The sequence below is a fragment of the Arachis ipaensis genome, chromosome B09 (genome assembly GCF_000816755.2).
Source record: "Arachis ipaensis cultivar K30076 chromosome B09, Araip1.1, whole genome shotgun sequence".
Classification (NCBI taxonomy): domain Eukaryota; kingdom Viridiplantae; phylum Streptophyta; class Magnoliopsida; order Fabales; family Fabaceae; genus Arachis; species Arachis ipaensis.
In genome coordinates, this window is record NC_029793.2 from 93282842 (window position 1) to 93288482 (window position 5641).

Genomic DNA, 5641 nt, shown 5'->3' on the forward strand with positions numbered 1-5641 from the left:
TTTAACTCTAGACTGCAGCGTAGAACTGGCGTTCAACGCCCTTTTGCGTCATCTAAACTCGACCAAAGTATGAACTATTATATATTGCTGGAAAGCCCTGGATGTCTACTTTCCAACACAATTGGAAGCGCGCCATTGTCAGTTCTGTAGCTCCAGAAAATCCACTTTGAGTGCAGGGAGGTCAGAATCCAACAGCATCAGCAGTCCTTCTTCAACCTCTGAATCTGATTTTTGCTCAAGTCCCTCACTTTCAGCCAGAAAATACTTGAAATCACAAAAAAACACACAAACTCATAGTAAAGTCTAGAAATGTGATTTAATGCTCAAAGCCTTGGGATCCTTTTTATTACCCTTGCCTTTTGGTTTTAAGGGCTATTGGCTTTTTGCTCTTGCCTTTTGGTTTTAAGAGCTTTTGGCTTTTTCTGCTTGCTTTTTCTTTTTCTTTATTTTTTATTTTTTTTTCACTATTTTTTTTTCTGCAAGCTTTTGTATTCACTGCTTTTTCTTGCTTCAAGAATCATTTTTATGATTTTTCAGATTATCAAATAACATGTCTCCTTGTCATCATTCTTTCAAGAGCCAACATATTTAACATTCTTAAACAACAACTTCAAAAGACATATGCACTGTTCAAGCATTCATTCAGAAAACAAAAAGTATTGTCACCACATCAATATAATTAAACTAAGTTCAAGGATAAATTCGAAACTCATGTACTTCTTGTTCTTTTGAATTAAAACATTTTTCATTTAAGAGAGTAGATGGATTCATATTCACTACTTTAAGGCATAGATACTTAAATGATCATATAGTGAAGACACAAACATAGATAAACATTTAACATAAAAAAATGAAAAACAGAGAATTTAAGAACAAGGAATGAGTCCACCTTAGTGATGATGGCGTTTTCTTCTTGAAGAACCAATGATGTCCTTGAGCTCTTCTATGTCTCTTCCTTGTCTCTGTTGCTTGATCCCTACTGATTTTGGTGCTCCTATCCTTAGTTGCTCCCAATAATTGTGTGGGGGAAAATGTATCCCCTGAGGTATCTCAAGGATCTCTTGATTTGCAGTCAAATGTTCTACCACTGAGCTATAGACCCTTGAGATGAATCTCTCCATCTCCTCTGACTCAGAGATGGAAGCTTTTGTCTTCCCTTTCCTCTTTATAGAGGTTTCTCTGGCCTTAGGTGTCATCAATGGTTATGGAAAAACAAAAAAAGCTATGCTTTTACCACACCAAACTTAGAATGTTGCTCGCCCTCGAGCAAAAGAAGAAAGAATAGATGAAGAAGAAGATGTGGAAGAATCTAGGATTATGAGGAGGGAAGGTGGGGATTCTGTGGGGTCCACAGATCCTGAGATGATCCTGTGAGGTCCACAGATCTTGAGGTGTCAAGGATTTACATCCCTGCACCAATTAGGCATGTAAAATGCCTTTGCATACAATTCTGGCGTTTAAATGCCGAACTGATGCTTGTTCTGGGCGTTCAACGCCCAAATGCAGCATGTTTCTGGCGTTGAACGCCAGTTCTATGCTTGTTTCTGGCGTTCAGTGCCAGCTCTATGCTCTGTTCTGGTGTTGAACGCCAGTAAGTCCTTCCTCCAGGGTGTGATTTTTCTTCTGCTATTTTTTATTCTGTTTTTAATTTTTTTTATTTACTTTGTGACTCCATATGATCATGAACCTAATAAAACATGAAAGAACAATAAAAATAAAATTAGATAGATAAAAATTGGGTTGCCTCCCAACAAGCGCTTCTTTAATGTCAATAGCTTGACAGTGGGCTCTCATGGAGCCTCACAGATGTTCAGAGCATTGTTGAGACTTCCCAACACCAAACTTAGAGTTTGGTTGTGTCCTCCATTACCAAACTTAGAGTTTGATTGTGAGGGCTCTGTATGACTCTGTTTTAAGAGAAGCTTACTGTGCCTCTTTTCCATGTTTACAGAAGGATGACCTTGAGTTTTAAACACAAGGGAGTCCTTATTCAATTGAAGGACTAGTTCACCTCTGTCAACATCAATCACAGCTCTTGCTGTGGCTGGGAGGTTCATCTCCCCAAGTCTCATTACCAAATAAATTGGCATTCAGCTTCATGATTGCACCAAGAAACTTGGAAACTTGCTCTTTAGTAACATCCTCATTCTCTTCAGAAGAAGAATACTCATCAAAGCTCATGAAGGGCGTAAGGAGGTTCAATGGAATTTCTATGGTCTCTAGATGAGCCTCAGAGTCCTTTTGTTCCTCAAAGGGATACTCCTTATTGATCATTGGACGTCCTAGGAGGTCTTTCTCCTTGGGATTCACGTCCTTCCCTTCCTCTCTAGGTTCAGCCGTGTTGACTATGTCAATGGCCTTGCACTCTCCTTTTGGATTTTCTTCTGTATTGCTTGGGAGAGCACTAGGAGGGGTTTCAGTGATTTTTTTACTCAGCTGTCCCACTTGTGCCTCCAAATTTCTAATGGAGGACCTTGTTTCATTCATGAAACTTACAGTGGCCTTAGATACATCAGAGACTAAGTTTGCTAAATTAGAGGTATTTTGTTTAGAGTTCTCTGTCTGTTGCTGAGTGGATGATGGAAAAGGCTTGCTATTGCTAAACCTGTTTCTTCCACCATTATTAAAGCCTTGTTGAGGCTTTTGTTGATCCTTCCATGAGAAATTTGGGCGATTTCTCCATGAGGGATTATAGGTGTTTCCATATGGTTCACCCATGTAATTCACCTCTGCTATTGCAGGGTTCTCAGGATCATAAGCCTCTTCTTCAGAAGATGCCTCTTGAGTACTGTTGGATGCAGCTTGCATTCTATTCAGACTCTGAGAAATCATATTGACTTGCTGAGTCAATATTTTATTTTGAGCCAATATGGCATTCAGAGTATCAATTTTAAGAACTCCCTTCTTCTGAGGCGTCCCATTACTCACAGGATTCCTCTCAGAAGTGTACATGAACTGGTTATTAGCAACCATGTCAATGAGTTCTTGAGCTTCTGCAGGCATTTTCTTTAGGTGAATGGATCCACCTATAGAAGTATGCAATGACATTTTAGCTAATTCAGACAGACCATCATAGAATATATCCAGGATGGTCCATTCTGAAAGCATGTCAGAAGGACACTTTTTGGTCAGTTATTTGTATCTCTCCCAAGCTTCATAGAGGGATTCACCTTCTTTCTGTTTGAAGGTTTGAACATCCACTCTAAGCTTACTAAGCTTTTGAGGAGGAAAGAACTTGGCTAAGAAAGTCGTGACCAGCTTATCCCAAGAGTTCAGGCTATCCTTAGGTTGAGAGTCCAACCAGAGTCTAGCTCTGTCTCTTACAGCAAATGGGAAAAGCATGAGCCTGTAGACTTCAGGATCTACTCCATTTGTCTTAACAGTATCACATATCTGCAAGAATTCAGTTAAGAACTGAAAAAGATCTTCAGATGGAAGTCCATGAAACTTGCAGTTTTGTTGCATAAGAGAAACTAGTTGAGGCTTAAGCTCAAAATTGTTTGCTCCAATAGTGGGAATGGAGATGCTTCTTCCATGTAAATTGGATTTTGGTGCAGTAAAGTCACCAAGCATCTTCCTTGCATTATTATTATTTTCGGCTGCCATCTCCTCTTCTTGTTCGAAAATTTTGAAAGGTGCTTGCTGGATTGTTGTAATTTAGCTTCTCTTAGTTTCCTCTTCAGAGTCCTTTCAGGTTCTGGATCTGCTTCAACAAGAATGTTCTTGTCCTTGCTCCTGCTCATATGAAAAAAGAGGGAACAGAAAAATAATAATGGGGATCCTTTTTACCATAGTATAGAGGTCCCTGTGTGAGTAGAAGAAAAGAAGAAGAGAAAATCTGAACTCAGAGAGAGAGAGAGGGTTCGGATTTTTGGTGAGTGAGGGAGAGATATTAGTAGATGAATAAATAAATAGAAGGAGATGAGAGAGAAGGATTTTCGAAAATTATTTTTGAAAAATGGTTAGTGCTTTTCGAAAATTAAAAGAAAAAATAAATTAAAATTAAATTTTAAACAATTAATTAATTAAAAAGAATTTTTGAAAAAGAGGGAAGAGATTTTCGAAAATTAGAGAGAGAGAGAGAGTTAGTTAGGTAGTTTTGAAAAAGATAAGAAACAAACAAAAAGTCAATTAGTTAGTTGAAACAAATTTTGAAAATTAATTTTTAAAATATAAGAAGATAAAAAGTTAGAAAAGATATCTAAAAAAATCAAATTTTTGAAAAAGATAAGATTTAAAAAAAAAAGATATGATAGGAAGATATGATTAGAATTAGTTTTGAAAAAGATTTGATTTTTAAAATCACAATTAATGACTTGATTCACAAGAAATCACAAGATATGATTCTAGAACTTAAAGTTTGAATATTTCTTAACAAGCAAGTAACAAACTTGAAATTTTTGAATCAAAACATTAATTGTTGATGATATTTTCGAAAATTATGATATAAAATTAAGAAAAAGATTTTTGAAAAATATTTTAAAATTTTCGAAAATAAATAAGAAAAGTGAAAAAGATATGATTTGAAAAATATTTTGAAAAAGATAAGATTTTCAAATTGAAAATTTGATTTGACTCATAAGAAACAACTAGATTTTAAAAATTTTTTTGAAAAAGTCAATCAAATTTTCGAAATTTATGAGAGAAAAAAGGAAAGATATTTTTTTGATTTTTGAATTTTTATGATGAGAGAGAAAAACACTAAAAATGTTCAATGCATGGAAATTTTAGATCAAAACAATGAATGCATGCAAGAATGCTATGAATGTCAAGATGAACACCAAGAACACTTTGAAGATCATGATGAACATCAAGAACATATTGTTGAAATTTTTTATATGCAAAGAAAACATGCAAGACACTAAACTTAGAAAATCTTTCATGTTTAGACACTATGAATGCAAAAATGCATATGAAAAACAAGAAAATACATAAAACAAGAAAACATCAAGATCAAACTTAAAGATCATGAAGAACACTATGAATGCATGATTTTTTTCAAAAAATGCAAGATGAATATGCAATTGACACCAAACTTAAAATCTGACTCAAGACTCAATCAATAAACATGAAATATTTTTGCTTTTTATGATTTTCTAAATTTTTTTTGTATTTTTCGAAAATTATTTGTGAAAAAGAAAAATAAGGATTCCAAAATTTTTAATATGAATTCCAGGAATCTTGCACTCTTAGTCTAAAGCTCCAATCTGAGGGTTAGACATGGCTTAATAGCCAGTCAAGCTTTAGAATGTAAATCAGGTGGATCAGGAACAGCAGCAGGTGGATTAGCAACAACTAACTTGCTCTTGATAATGTTGGGTTGGAAGCCCCAGTCCAAATAAATTTAGACATGGCTTTAAGCCAGCCAGGCTTCACATGCTTCATGAAACTCTAGAATTCATTCTTAAAAATTCTGAAGAACATAATAAAAATTTTTTGAAAAGAATTTTTATTAAAAATTTTTTTTCGAAAATAAAGGAGAAATTTTTGAAGATTTTTGAAAAAAATTTTGAAAATAAAACAAAAAGAAAATTACCTAATCTGAGCAACAAGATGAACCGTCAGTTGTCCAAACTCAAACAATCCCCGGCAACGGCGCCAAAAACTTGGTATGCGAAATTGTTACTCTGAGGTTGTAAAA